Here is a 16,890-nt window from a genome sequence, read left to right as displayed (position 1 = left end):
AAAATCTTGTATTGGTCTGCGAAAGTGTAAATAAATAAATAAATAATATTCTTAATTTAAAAACTTTTTCATTGCAACTGTATTTGACTATTATTATTTTTTTACTTCAATAATTTTAAAGCTATTTTGACATTATTACTACATATTCCTATTACTTTTTGTTTCGACTATACAAGCGTGAGGGCTTGAAGGTCGTTTCATGCAATGCGGCGCTATCACGATTATTTATTATGCATTTATAAATAAAAACTATTGTAAGCCTTATTTCCAAAACATAGAGAATACATTTGTATGAAAATAAAGCAGCACAAGTACTAAGAGGTTTAAAACTGTACATATAATTTAGTTTCTAGTATGATAATTGTATAATTCAATTTATGATTGATTTATATTTTATTGAATGTGATGATTAAATTTCAATAATTAATTACTTTAATGTAAGGTATCCCACTAACTTTATAAATGCGAAAGTTCGTTAGGATGGATGTATGTATGTTTGTTTCTCTGTCACGCAAAATATACTTGACCGATTTTAATGAAATCTGATACGTAGATGATACGAAAAACAAATTGACTATACATTAAAGTAGGCATATGGCATTGGATTTAATTCTCGAGTTTTAATATTCATGTTTTCTGAAGCATTTTACCGTTAAGTACCTAGAAAATTTATCTATTCCTAAAATTGCACCCAACAAAGTAGGCATATTTTCATACGCTTTACGTCAGCTAAATCCACCACGTTGCTCCAATGCGGGTTGGCCGATATATTCTCTACTATTAGTTACGATCGCTATCAGGTGTACATAACAACAACCGGGACCGACGGATTAACGTGCTCTCCAAGACACGGTGGGGAGATCCACGAGGACTACACCAATACCCAGACCACGGAAAACATCTGTATGGCAAATACAAATGTTTGTCATATGCGGGAATCGAACCCGCTACCGCCAGCGCAACAGCCACAAACCAGTGCTGCGACCGTTGCGCAAACGCTTCGTATTACCATAATTTGTAATAAATATTTCCAATTAATTATGTTAAACACAATTATTAGGGTTTTCTATCAAAACTTGTCTCTTGTACAGCACCCAATTTATGGTAAACGAAAAACAATATAAACCAAAAAACGACAAGGTCGTGTCGGAGAAACCGTGTCGACCTCAGCATGCAATACGTGCTCCTGTTGCATAATTATGCATGATTTGTCTGGCGTGTTACATCTCTAAGCCAGATTAGAGATACAACGAAATAACATGTAACAATTTCTCTGTTGTGTTTTTATGTTTAATCTTGCGATGTTATTTTTTTTTTATAATTGACTGAGGTGCAACAATAGTGAAAGCACAGCAGGAAATTTCCTGCTCAAAATATGAAGCAGTTCCACTTGGGTATCCCTCGACCTTACAGAAGATAAGCTAAATAATACTGTTTTCAAGCGTGTTGCGTTCCTGTTAGTGAGTAAGGTGACCAGAGCTCCTGGGAAATCGGGGATAGGGTCACCGACGCGCTTGCAATCCTTTTGGTGTTGTAGGCGTCTATAAGCTACGATAATCGTTTACCATCAGGTGAGCCGTGCCCTTGTTTGCCGATCTTGTTATATAGGTATAAAAAATAAGGCATTACAGTTCATATTGTGGTATATGAAGATACTTACGATCATTAAACATTATACATATTTACAATTCACAACTTAAGAACTAAATATTTACAGATAGTTTTGGTATAAATCATGTCCGCGTGAAATTGTGCCAAGAATGCTGGCAGCATTTCCCCGTTGAATCGCTATGCCGATTCTGGGCAAAAAATGCACTAGCCCTCTTGTCACCAGTGGAGGCAATAAGAAGAGGAGTTATCTCATTAAAAATTTTTTTAGCACTGCTACTCCAAGGTCCAAGTGTTTCGACTGCAAACGCCACAAAGATGTAATTTGAAATTAGTGACGAATATTTGTGCCGTTTAGTCGTATCAGCTTTTTCCGCTGCGGCTCCCGCTTTTAAGGCTGTTTCCCTGACACGAAACGGAGCAAGTGTGTCAACACAGGTTGCGTCCCAGATTATACTTACGATCATACTACGTATTTTGCGTGCATTGCCCACTGGTAAATCAAATCAAAAGAAAAATTAGGTATATTATAAAAAAAATAAGTTTAATAAATTTACAAATTATAATAAATTTGAATTATCGTTAATTCGGAATGTAGATTCTGCTGAGAAGATACAGAAAAAAACTCAACGGTTAGTTTTTTTTTTTTAATTCTTGGCATTATATACATCGATTATAAGTCCAAAGTGCCAGTTATGTGGCAGAGATTACTTTTTCTATACAAAATATGTGTCGAAGCTTAATCTCAGTCAACCACGGTGCTCCCTCCAACCACCTTGCATGAAATTGTTACATTGTTTAACTTTTGTGTTTACAATTCTTTTTTTTTTATGATTGCATAGCGTTTTAAAGCCTTCCTTAACAAACAGACCATCTTAAACAAAAAGAAAATTGAAATCTTACCGGTAAACAAGGATATTGGGTCGTTCAAATATTGTTTTTTTTTTTTTTTTATAATTATATTTCTTACATTCAGTATATATTACTATAATTTCAAATGAACAGATAAGGTTGTAGGAATAAGGTTATCTAGCTCAATTCGTTACTTAACGTTAGAACAGAGCTTTCCTTATGGGGTATTATCCATAATATAATTTCATAGACTAACTGTATACAATATTATTAATGTTTTATAAACATTGACGCAACTTATTATCATATTAAAGCTATTATAATTGTGTTGGCCATACAGGTGTTTGCCGTGGTCTGGGTGTTTGTGCAGTCCTTGTGGGTCTCCCCACCGTGCCTCGGAGAGCACGTTAAGCCGTCGGTCCCGGTTGTTATCATGTACACCTGATAGCGATCGTTACTCATAGTAGGGAATATATCCACCAACCCGAATTGGAGCAGCGTGTTGGATTGAGCTCTGATCCTTCTCCTACATGAGGAAAGAGGCCTATGCCCAGTAGTGGGATATTACAGGCTGAAGCGTAACAGCAACGGATTTGCTATAGGTTTTATGATTTTATAATTGTACCAGTTAGATTAATATAATAAAATTTTCTTTGGAACTACATTTGTCCATTTGTCCTCTTCAGGACCTAGATCTGTCCAATGTCACGCTACTGCGCTAGATCTGCAGTTCTAAACAGAATAGACTTATGCAGTTGATAATATAGTAAACTATTTACATATAGTAAACTATTTACATATGGAACAACTAGCTGACTCGGCAAACGTTGTCTTATCGCTAAACGTTATTTAAAAATAGGGGTTGGTGGTAGAAGGGTGAAAATTTAGGGTTTTATGTATTTTTCAACGCCAAAACATAATAAAATTTATTAAAAAATTAATAAAAAATTTAGGGTGGACTACCCTTAACATTTAGGGGGATGATAAATAGATATTGTTTGATTCTCAGACGTACCCAATGCACATCATGCACACAAACTTTCATGAGAATCGGTCAAGTCATTTCGGAGGAGTTTAACTACAAACGCCGCGACTCGAGAATTTTATATATTAGATATATCGGCCTATATCTACACACCTTATCTTACAAAACTAACCTTATAGTTGCAAGATATAATTATATTCCCATCGACGTTGAAATTCGAAAAAAACATTAGCCAAATGCAGAGTTCAATGCACTTCCGCGATAAATCGATTCTCAAAGCTATGTTGTCATAGTAACGAAATTGTAAACAGAGTTTGGCACGGCAAATGTAGTTTTTTACATTGCACTTTTTAATTTAAATCCGTCGAGCTCATGAACTCTTTAAGCCATTTAATGATTTTGAGTTTTCACAGTTTTGTTTTAATTTTATAAGGAATTTAACATACTTTCATAAAATTAAATTTAAAAAAATATTTTAGTTTTCTCAATTGAATATTGTAGCCAAAGTTATGGAGCGGGTTACGAATCTCTGCTTCTTCTTCAGGACTAAGGTGGAAATCAAGCGGCTACCGTAGTGAATGGACGCTTTATCTAAACCTATTCATTTTATTTAACGCGTTGTCAAAGTACGCAATAAAGTAAGTTATAAATATTCAGTTTTCATTTCTGTGACAGTGGTTAGTATCGTCCTCCAAATAACGCGTGTTTTAGCGCTTTGACTCATGAACTATAACCATATAAAATTTTCTAGCATAAATACCTCAATGCGATCGTTTTATATCGATACTTTTTTATTACGTCAAATTTGAAAAAAGTTGAACAACAATATGCGTTTTCTATCGAAACTCGTATTTAATTACTCTATTTACACTTACATGTAAACGATTCGTGTAAAGAAAATTGACACACACATAGTAGGTAATCCACGCCATTATGTCTTGAAGCATCTTTATAGTTATCTTTATTATCATCTTTATGGTTTATATATATTACTAGCGACCCGCCCCGGCTTCACATGGTTGAAAAAACTACCAGTATTCCTCTACTATATTATGCATGTATTATACATATAAACCTTTTTCTTCAATCACCCTATCTATTAAAAAAACCGCATCAAAATCCGTTGCGTAGTTTTAAATATTTAAGCATACATAGGGACAGAGAAAACGACTTTGTTTTATACTATGTATGCTTTTTGTATGTATGGTGCTTTTTAGCTTATTAATGAATTGTTTACTATTGGAAACTTTATTGGTTTATGTATTAGTTTTATAAGTTTTTTTTTTTTTTGTATTATTGTACTGTTTGTTTCCAAAATAAAATAAAATAAATAAAATAAATAAATAAATAAATGTAGTGATTACCTTCGACATCGAAGGTAATCACTATATAGTATTGTTTTATAATCAAATTGATCATTTCCTCATGATAATAAGCCACATTTTCCATAAAATGAAAAATAATCTAAGAAAAAAATAATTAATAATAAATATTAAAATATGTATATACATTTGCTTGCATCTATACTCGTAATTGTACGCATAGCATGTTTCACATACCTGCGTGTTTACGCTATTATTGTATATAAAACGTGGTTTCCACTTGCACCTGTACTAATGGCATATCTGGTAAAGTCGTACAAGAGTGCTAATAATATCGGCGGTTGCTAGTATTATTATCGTTCTCACTATATATTTTTGTTTCTGAAATGTTTGTGTTAGGACTAGACACTGTTACGTAGCGAGCTTAACTCGAGCGCGAGGCACAATACCTTTTTCCCCCTCCTCCCCCCATTCGAAACCCATATAATATGCCCAGCAATTTTTTTTTTTGCGAACCATATTTGTATGATGCCCCAATTCCCTTGCCCCCGCCACTCGCTACGCCACTGACTAGACATATTTTACATTCTTTTGGGCCTCTTCACCAGTTGCAGGAAAGACTGGAGGCAGATGCGGTTGTTACCACAGTAAACAAATCAAAGTGATCATTATTATAAGTAGGAAAAGTATCCCCAACCTAAGAAGGAGCAGTGCGGTGAATAAATTTTGTACTTTTTTAGTGCAGTGGAATATTTACAATCTATTTTACATCGGTAAAGTTTTGTATGTGATTGGGATAGCAAACAAGCGTACGGCGTAACCGATGGTAGCGGTAGGTACTATAACATGTGGACCTCTGCAACGCTAGAAGTATAGAAAGCACGTTGCCGACCACCTTCTCCTACTTAAACCTCTGGCTATTTCACTCACCAGAGAAACACAGAAAATTTTTCGATTATAATCACTACCATTTTTAGTAGCAAATGAAGAAACTATTATATTATTACATTATTGCTATCATGTACAACTGATAGCGTTCGTAGGAAACTCATAGTAGGGAATATATCCGCCAACCCGCATTGGAGTAGCGTGGCGGATTAAAATTTGATCCTTCTCCTAAATGGGGAAAGAGGTCTATGCCCAGCAGTAGGATATTAAAGGACGAAGCGGATCGGATTTATTATATATAAGCTATCGCTAAGCGAAGCGAGTTAAAAAACTATAGTAAAAACAATTTTTTTAATGAAAATCAAGCTGACGGCTTCAAGATTCGACTAAGGAAGATTAGGTAACAAACTAATTTTATGCATATACTGGCATTCATTATTATGGACAATCCTCATTATTTATAGAATAATTGTGTCTGCAGGCAAACGAAGAAAAACCGACTTCAATTATATCGACAAGTAATACAAGGTAGGTAAACGAAAAAATAGTCAAGTAAATACGCGTTATCAAAAATTACTCCAAAAGTTGTAATCAGATCTCGATGAAATTTAAATATGACCACATGATTAACATCGGCTTTCGATTAAATGAAAAATCATCAAAATCGGTACACCCAGTAAAAAGTTAAGCGGATTTTCGAGAGTTCCCCTCGATTTCTCTGGGATCACATCATCGGATCCTGGTTCCCTTATCATGGTACCAAACTAGTGATATTTCCTTTCCAACAAAAAAAGAATTATCAAAATCGGTTCATAAACGACGGAGTTATCTCCGAACATACATAAAAAAATATATATATATATACGGTCGAATTGAGTAACCTTCTCCTTTTTTTTGAAGTCGGTTAAAAATAAACCTTGTCTCAACATCCAATACAATCATTTAAGCACTAATACAACGTTTTATCTATACATATATAAAAGCGAAAGGTCACTCATCACGAAATCTCCGAAACTATAACACCTACAAACTTGAAATTTGGCAGGTAGGCTCCTTATAAGACGTAGGCATCCGCTAAGAACGGATTTTACGAAACTCGACCCCTAAGGGGGTAAAAGGGGGTTGGAAGTTTGTATGAATGTCCTATGTTTTTGAAGTAAAAGACTTGAAATTTAAAATGTAAGCTCTATAGATAGTGAAAAGGTGTCCAAATAATGTATCTTTAGAAATCAACTCCTTTTTGGGGTTAAAACGGGGGATCGTAGGTTGACTTACTGATCACGAAATCTCCGAAACTATAACACCTAAAAACTTGAAATTTGGCAGATAGGCTTCTTATAGGTCGTAGACATCCGCTAAGTACGGATTTTACGAAATTCAGCTTATAAGGGAATAAAACGGGGGTTGGAAGTTTGTATGAAAGTCCTATGTTTTTGAAGGAAGAGACTTGAAATTTAAAATGTATGCTTTATAAATGGTAAGAAGGTGTCCAAATAATGTATTTTTAGAAATTAACTCCCTTTTGGGCTTAAAACGGGGGATGGTAGGTTGACTCACTAATCACGAAATCTCCTAAACTATAACAGCTACAAACTTGAAATTTTGCAGATAAGTTTCTTATAAGGCGTAAACATCCGCTGAGAATGGATTTTACAAAACTCGACCCTTAAGGGGAAAACGGGGTTGGAAGTTTGTATGAAAGTCCTATGTCATTAAGGTAAGAGACTTGAAATTTAAAATGTATGCTCTGTAGATGGTGAGGAAGTGTCCAAATAATATATCGTAATCTATATATATAAAAGAAAAAGGTCACTGACTCACTCATCACGAGAACTCAAAAACCGCTGGATGGTCCATCCATCCAGGATAAACAAAGATGAAATTTAGCAGGGAGGTAGATTATAGTTAGTAAACGTCCGCTAAGAACGGATTTTTTGATATTCCACTGCTAAGGGCGTTTGATTGGGGTTGATAGTTTGTATGAAATATATACAGAAGCTATAAGTTCGCCTGCTAGGTTATTTATACTTCAGCCTGAAAATAAAACTAAAAATGTGGTGTATAAAGAGGTTTTATAAAAATAACTAATAAATTATACTAAATTGTGCCTTTTAAAAAATTACTCAGCGTGATAAGCATTTCAAGTGACTGAAATAAAAAAATAATTTGCTTAAACATCTTGATAGTAATGAATATCTTCATAACCACGCGAACGTAGTCGCGGGCAACAGTTAGTGTATTATAACAATAAGTCCCCAAAAGTGTATGTGATCGATTCCCTCAAAATTTACTGAACGGCTTTTCATGCGGTTTTACCAATGGAGAGAGGACTTCAAGAGGAAGGTTTACGGAACGACGAAGCCGATTTTGCGACTTGCGCGAACTCAGTGAGGCCTTTGTCCAGCAGTGGACTGACTGACTGACTTGATATAAGGCTTAAATAGATAGTCGATTCCGTGTTCATCATCATCATCATCTTCACCATCTTCACTTTAGCTTCATACAGTTTACTGCTGGACATAGGCCTCCGCAAGTTCAAGCTCCTCATGTGTGTTTGTCATAGTCACCACGGTGGGCAGGCGGATTGGTGACCGCAGGGCTGGCTTTGTCGCACCGAAGACGCTGCTGTCCGTCTTCAGCCTGTGTATTTCACATCCAGCAGTTGGATGGTTATCTCACCACCGGTCGGCTTTTTAAGTTCCAAGGTGGTAGTGGAACTATGTTATCTCTTAGTCGCCTCTTACGACACCCACGGGACGATAGGGGGCGGTTATATATTTTATTGCCGTAACAACACAGATATTTTGTCCAAATGAAAGTCCAGTAATAAAATAAAAAATAAAAAATAAATAAAACAACTACCGCAGGTTAGCTGGAAGAGACTTCTTCTAGAGTTATCTCTACCGGCTTTCTACATATAAATTATATAATGTGTATAACGCCTGACTAAGCGCAGTAGTCAGTGGTCGTCGTCCGGGCTACATCTGACGCCCGTTAGCAATAGTTTTCATTCATTAGTTTTGATTCATTGCATATTGGAAAATTACTAAAATCGGAAACATCGACATTTTTTTTGTTGTTCGCTGAACTTAAACACGCCAATACGCCAACACGCTAACATGCCAAAACTCCAACACGCCAACACGCCAACACGCCAACATGCCAACACGCCAATGCGCCAACACGCCAACACGCCAACACGCCAATACATCAACACGCCAATACGCCAATGCGCCAATGCGCCAACATGCCAACACGCCAATGTGCCAATACACCAACACGCTAACAGTCCAACACTCCAACATGCCAACACGCCAATACGCCAACACGCCAACACGCCAACACGCCAACACGCCAACACGCCAATACGCCAACACGCCAACACGCCAATACGCCAACACGCCAATACGCCAACACGCCAATGCGCCAACACGCCAACACGCCAATGCGCCAACACGCCAACACGCCAATGCGCCAACACGCCAACACGCAAACACGCCAATGCGCCAATGCGCCCACATGCCATCACGCCAACACGCCAACACTCCAACACTCCAACACGCCAATGCGCCAACATGCCAACACGCCAATACGCCAACACGCCAATGCGCCAACACGCCAACACGCCAATGCGCCAACACGCCAACACGCCAAAACGCCAACACGCCAACACGCCAATGGGCCAACATGCCAACACGCCAACACGCCAACACGCCAACACGCCAACACGCCAAAACGCCAACACGCCAACACGCCAAAACGCCAATACGCCAACACGCCAATGCGCCAATGCGCCAACACGCTAACAGTCCAACACGCCAACATGCCAACACGCCAATACGCCAACACGCCAACACGCCAACATGCCAACACACCAATGCGCCAACACGCCAACAAAAATAACAAACCTGTTTAATAACGAACCGTTATTTATGATATTATATCTGTCCAGGTGCGGAAGAAGCCACTTCGCCATCTAAGGACATCGTGGCAGGATAGGAAATTAACTTACCCTTTTTGCGCTTGATAAAGCTCCAAAAAAGTTTAGGGTTTGAATTGATATGTTTATGAAGTAAGAGACTTGAAATTTAAAATGTAAGCTCTAAAGATGGTGAAAAGGTGTCCAAATATCTTTAGAAAGCAACTCCTTTTTGGAGTTAAAACGGGGGATCGGAGGTTGACTCAGTCATCAGGAAATCTCCGAAACTATAAAAGCTATAAACTTGAAATTATGCTGGTTCCTTATAGAGTGTAGACATCTGTTAAGAACGGATTTTATGATACTCGACCCCTGAGGGAATAAAACTGGGGTTGGAAGTTTGTATGAAAGACCTATGTTTTTGTAGTAAGAGACGAAATTTAAAATGTATGCTCTATAGATAGTACAAAGGTGTCCAAATAATATATCTTTAGAAAACAAATCCATTTTGGGGTTACAACGGAGGATGGTAGGTTGACTCACTCATTACGAAATCTCCGAAACTATAACAGCTAAAAACTTGCAATTTGGCAAATAGGTTCCTTATAGGGCGTAGACATTCTCTGAGAAGGGATTTTACGAAACTCGACCCCCAAGAGGATAAAACGGGGGTTAGAATTTTGTATGAAAGTCCTATGTTTTTCAAGTGAGAGACTTAAAAGACTCTATAGATGGTGAGAAGATGTCCAAATAATGCATCGTAATATATATATACTAGCTGTGCCCGCGGCTTCGCCCGTGTTGAAATCAGTGTGTCACAAAGTTTTCCAGGCAAACTTTCAGTGAAACTCTCATCAAAATCGGCTTAGCCGTTCAGTAGATTTTGAGGGAATCGATCACATACACTTTTGGGGACTTTGTTTTATAATACACCAACTGTTGCCCGCGACTACGACTACGATCAAGATGTTTATCGCAAATTATTTTTTTATTTCAGTCACTTGAAATGCTTATCACGCTGAGTAACTTTTGAAAAGACACAATTTAGTATAATTTAATAGTTATTTTTATAACAAGTCTCAAAAAAAATAATTTGTGTTAAACATCTTGATAGTAATGCATATCTTCATAACCACGCGGACGTAGTCGTGGGCAACAGTTAGTGCATTATAAAACAAAGTCCCCAAAAGTAAATGTGATCGACTTCCTCAAAATCTACTAAAAGGATTTTCATGCGGTTTCACCAATGGAGAGAGGGCTTCAAGGGGAAGGTTTACGGAACGACTAAGCCGATTTTGATGAGTTTTACTGGAAATTTGCCGGGAAAACTTTGTGACACATTGATTTCAACGCGGGCGAAGCCGCGGGCACAGCTAGTCTATGTATACAAATAAATGGAGAGTCAGTTTTTTTTGTTCGATTATACTGAGAAAACTACTAAACCGATCGGAATAATACTTATACCATAAGATGCAGCGTATTTCGGAGAAGATTTAAGTGTATAATATGTTAGTGATTACTAACGTGTAAAAAATATGGATGGACAAAGGTTGCTAGGATATATTAAATTAGGTGACCAGAGCTCCTAGGGGATTGAGGATTGGGTCGACAACGCGCTTGCGATGCTTCTGGTGTTGCAGGTGTCTATAGGCTACGGTAATCGCTTACTATCAGGTGAGCCGTACGCTTGTTTGCCGGCCTAGTAACATAAAAAAAAAAAAATCAAAATCAAAAATAATTTAAAATAACTTTTGAATCAAAATTCAAAAGTTATTTCAAAATTTTACTTAAAAATTAAACTACCGCCGATTGGAAAATTAGATTCTTAAGTGAAATAAGAATTGGGAAAAACTCCTCAATAACTCCTTCCAAAATACTGTGAAAATAGTTTGATAAAAAAAATACAGCTTCGAAATAAAACACATCAAACATCGCATAAAGAATTGGTTAAAAATACAATGTTATATTTATTGAGGTAAACAATATAAAAAGATTTTGATAGTCATTACATTTTTTATTAAAAATCATAGCCCTTAGGTTTTGTATAGGTATAAATCTCACCGAGTAATATCACAGTGGCTATAAATCTTCAAAACTACACAACTCGAACACTTAAAGAAAACCTTACACTACATTTACGATTACTCGACTGATAAATAAAAGAGATATTTTTTTAAATTCTATTGTCAATATAAAAATAATTTACAGACACGCTATTATCTAATGCATTTATCGACTACTATATCATTTGTACGTTTGTTTGAAGAACATCTTAGCTAAAAAATCTACGCCAATGGTTTGGGAAAAGCACCCGTTCGTTATTCAGGGCTGCGGTATCAGGGATACAAATTGCCAAAATGATCGCCGAACTTCGTGAGAAGATGGCACTTTAAGAAGAAGAAGATATCATTTGTATAAGAAAAAAAAAATACACAAGTAAATAAGTTAGTTATTTTCCCGCAAGTAGAATGAAACGTCAGATTAAGGTATCATCGAGTCTTTCTGTGTTTTTCAACTTCTATTCAATGCAATCGCGTCTTCTGTCTTCAAAACGCATCCTAGCCAATCCAGCAAGAGGCGTCTATTCTTCTTTTGACGTGCCATCATCTGATCCGCTTGACTAACTTCCTACCTGCTGCCTGGTGTTTTATGCAGGCAAATCAATATTTTTGGGTGTGTTTTTTATGTTGTAGTTACCTTTTACTATTTTGCAGTCGTTTTTTCTGAAAATATATATTTTTTGTCTTGTGTTTTCAAAGCTGATATAAATAAATAAATCCTAGGTGATGCTACTTTTTTAGAACTACTAAACGAACTTACTATGTTCTAATAATTTTATCGAAACTTTTGAAGAAAAAATGTTTCCTTATTGCTTTTAGTCACAATTATATTTATTTTAACCGGTTCAAGTCATGCTCATTCTTATGTTAATTAATTGCTGACTGAAATGTATAAAACAGAAAAGGTTATTGTATTAAGCCTTACCCGTATTAAAAACTACAAAAGACAAAGTCAAAATCGATTTATGCAATAATGTGATATCGACAAATCTAATTCACAGAAAAACGCGATAAATATTCGACATACGATTAAGAGCAGCGATCCAACCTACGACCATAAACAGAAGAAACATTTGTTGTACACGTTACGCCAGCCTATTTCCTACGAACCCCGTATTTTTTTTAAATTTATTCGGATGAAAATTTTGTTTCTTACACCAAAAACCCACCACGACAAACAACTAAAATTTTTTAGATAAATTCTTCACATTTGATTTATGTCGTTTCGGTATATTAAATAACATTCCTAACTGTTTTAATATTACGAAATAGTTCATTTTATTTCAGTAATAACTAGAACCCTCAGCAAACATTTCATTAGCCTTGCCACGTCAAAGCTAATTAACATTTCTCTCAAATCTATGCCGCGATTAAGCAGAAAATACTGCCAGATATCTTGGCACTATTCCACACGAATATGACTTACATTGTAATCATTATTTTCGATTTTAAATCTAAATTACCGTTTATCCCTATTATTTAACTTTATTACAGAAATATACAAGTTGCGCAAAAACTAGACTTAATGCCGTACGGTTTTATCTAACAGTTGACTTTAAGACGTTTAAGATAACTTTTGGGGTAAAGGAAAAACAATAAGAGTAAGAAAAAAAAGAAAATTTTGTTAATTAATGGATATGAAAGCTTACTTACTAATCCTTACCTTATTATATAATTCATTTACTAAATGAGATATCTATTTATCTTATTATATTTTTTATAACACATATTGCTTTTCCACTGTAAACAACTCTGTTCGTGTCAAATGTGGGTTTTATTGTTTTACTTGAAATCAGCCTCATAGGCTCATGAATCAATTCAGTGTTTCAGGTTCAAAGGGCAATATCAAATAGAAAAGCAATATCCTCTTTGTTATAATGTAAAAAGGAATTGTTATTTACCCATACCAAATACACATAGCAGCGTTTGTGACATTTTTGAATGGAAATTTTGAGTCATTATTAGTGGAACACTTTTACTATGACAGGGTCATGTTAGCGTCACTCACTCAAAACACAATAGAACAATAGGGATTTCTTCAACAATCGCAAAGAGAAAAAAGGAGGGAAATTAGTTAAGGAAAAAGTCGTGGAAACATCAAAGAGTTGACTGATATTGTGTCATTAACGTGTGTTTCGCCAAAAATATATCCATTATTTTGGCTTATTTTGTTTAGATTTAGATATCAAAAGAAAATAAGAAGTCATTTAACTAGCAGTAGTTCTAGAAGGTTGTAGTAGTATATAGTAAAGATTTAAGAATTGATTTCTCATTTTAAATACTTGATTTTAGAAGTCAATTAAGAAGAAGATGATGAAATAAGAACTTCTCGACATTCTGCCTTCTGATAATAATAGAGAACTGTTCCTACAGTACTGTAGAAAAATAGTCATAAATGTTAATATTAGAAATAAAAATTAGTAATTATGTTATGTTGTCTTAATATAATGGTTATATTCTAGTATAACATAAACAATCAGTATTTACATAAGTAGGAACAAAATTAAGTTGTTAGTATATTTTCTTTGTGTAAATTAGTTAATTTACTTAGAAATATAAATAAATGAATATTAAGTTAAAATTATAAAATGAAAATCAGCTAAAGTAAGTGCTACCTCCATAGGTTAAGTAGTTTAGAAAATAAAGTACCTAATAGTAAACTAAGAAGTTGTTAGTGTATGACCCTATATTATAGAAGTAGAGATAGAAAGTAGAACAGATGTAAGTTATGTAATATTATTATTATTATAGTGTATATAAAAAAGGAAAAAGAAAAAGATTGTAAATAAAAACACCATGCCCAAACCTCACTCATTTTCCCAGGTGTTCATAAAATAAGCAATAGAATTATAATAGTAGGTCAGATGGGAACCCACCCAGTGTGTGAATGTGGAAAGTATGAAAGAAAGAAATTAGTATGCAGAATGAAAGTGCGAAAAGAATAAATGCGAGAACTGGTATGGATGAGCAGTTTAAACACAGACTCCGACCCCATGTCGGAGGTATTTAAAAAAAAAGACACAAGTCACCACAGAAAGCAGCATTATTTAGCTTTAATCTTTCATAAATTTGAAGCACTCCTCCAGACGCCCTGGTTCACCTTTTTGAATATTACTGCTATTCCATATCTCAATGAAAAGATAAACATATTTATGTTATATAAAGGTTCCAAAATCTTTCTTCCAATATATAATTTCACTGTACGTTAATCTTTAACGCGTATTATACTCACATGACATTCAGTTTTATATGTTGTTTTTTATCGCCTGCTGCGAACTTCCGAACAATCTGCGGAAGGGACGAAATGGTCTTATATTCAATATATTTGGGATATCTATTAAGATTAAAGACCTTTTGCAGGTGGCAGGTAAGTTATAATGCCTCCGGTGTGTTTATACCTTTACTGCTGTTAGAAATTTCAATTACAATTTGGATAACTAACTTAGTGTATGTTATTTTTAAGATATTTCTTAATAGTCTTAAGTTTGCTTACATTTAAGTTTTCAAACAAAAAACTATTATCTAGATAAAGTTAATAGAATTGATTGAAAATAGAAATACAAACTGAAATATATGGAAACAAATTAACAATTGGTTATTACATTTGTTTTTTTTTTTTACCAATGTTATTTGTGGTACCAATGTTATTTTTGATGGCCGCTATATTGACCTTGACTGGTCTGCCATGCGCCTTTCACTTTATCCCTATTCCGCGGCCAGCTGTGATGCGACATGCGATAGATGAACAAAAATTTTTAGGGCGATACAATAAAAGTACACTTTAAAAATTAAATAGATAAATTTCCATAAATAAAATAAACTCCACAAAATACACCATTCAATCAAGTTTTGTACATTTACCATAAATGAATTACTGTGATATAGGTATATCATCTATAATGAATTAACGGCGCAGTCGTGACGTTCTTGTAAAACAATATTTTCTGTCGTATTTGTTTTAGACAATGTGTATTATCTCATAATAGAAATCGATGGAAAAGATCAAGGCTATTATTTGTATATTAAATATTAATTTTCGTTTACTTATTACAAGGAAGACAACGACTCAGGATTGGATTCACATGATATTTTTAGTTCTAGAACAGCTTTAATTGTCTATATAATAATCTATACCTATGTGAATATACATGTTGTGTGGTTAGGCATTAAGAATATAGCCAGCCCCTCTCTTCCCGTAGGTGTCGTAAGAGGCGACTAAGGAATAACACAGTTCCATGACCACCTTGAAACTTAAAAAGCCGACCGATACACCGACTTTGAAATACACAGGTCGAAGACAGGCACCAGCGTCTTTGGTGCGACAAAGCCAGCCCTGAGGTCACCAACCCAACTTGTGTGTATAACCAATGTGTATATAATATATATATATCTTGTATATTTATATGATAGGATTTATTTCAAATACATTATTTATATTTAAGATCGTACGATATATTCGAATACTAAGTACAATTATCATACTATCACGTTTACCCATCCATAGTTTATCACCATCACGAGGTAATATCATTTATTGTTATTTATTTTTATCACTATAATCAATAATATAAATCACACAATACATAATGGACATGTATTCAGTTATATATCCTTATGTAGTTATGTATACTAGTAATATGGCTTAAGATATATATCAGGTATATACGCAAACTGATATGAGACTGATTTATATCTATCATCAAAATCTGGAGCAACCCGACTGTGGAAGTAACTCGATATTACAGAAGAACAGTTAAATAATACTGCTTTCAAGCAGTGCTGTGTTTCTGTTGTGCGTAATCTGATCAGATCTCCTGGGGGAGATTGAGGCTAGAGTAGGTATGAGTGGATATAGGATGCAGACGTCTATAGGATCAGGTGAGCCGTACGCTTGTTTGTGTACATGGTATTTTGTATGCATGGTTTAATTTAATGCCTAACTTATACTGTTACTGTTGTGTGGCTACGGCAGTGAAGAATATAGCCACTCCATCTCTTGCCGTGAGTGTCGTAAGAGGCGACTAAGGGATAACGCAGTTTCACTACCACCTTGGTATTAAAAAAGCCGACCGATGGCGGGATAACCATCCAACTGCTGGTTTTGAAATACACAGGCCGAAGACGGGCATCAACGTCTTCGGTGCGACAAAGCCAGGCCTGCGGTCACCAACCCACCTGCCCAGCGAGGTGACTATGGGCAAAACACATGAGTTCGCGCCATTTTTGGCGCAAACTTGTGGAGGCCTATTTCCAGTA

General features: G+C 35.4%; 1 long non-coding RNA gene across 1 annotated transcript; it reads right to left on the bottom strand.

Annotated features, from left to right (window-relative positions):
* Window positions 1-1,403: 1,403 nt before the first annotated feature.
* Window positions 1,404-16,468, bottom strand: LOC123660514. Its single transcript, XR_006744213.1, has 3 exons — window positions 16,386-16,468; window positions 15,905-15,909; window positions 1,404-1,421 (listed from the first exon to the last, which is right to left on the bottom strand). It is a non-coding gene; the product is annotated as an uncharacterized LOC123660514 (long non-coding RNA).
* Between the last annotated feature and the right edge of the window lie 422 nt (window positions 16,469-16,890).

Source organism: Melitaea cinxia, chromosome 15 (genome assembly GCF_905220565.1).
Source record: "Melitaea cinxia chromosome 15, ilMelCinx1.1, whole genome shotgun sequence".
NCBI classification, from domain to species: domain Eukaryota; kingdom Metazoa; phylum Arthropoda; class Insecta; order Lepidoptera; family Nymphalidae; genus Melitaea; species Melitaea cinxia.
Note: the sequence above shows the minus strand (reverse complement) of the source record. Positions and strands in the feature narration are given on the sequence as shown.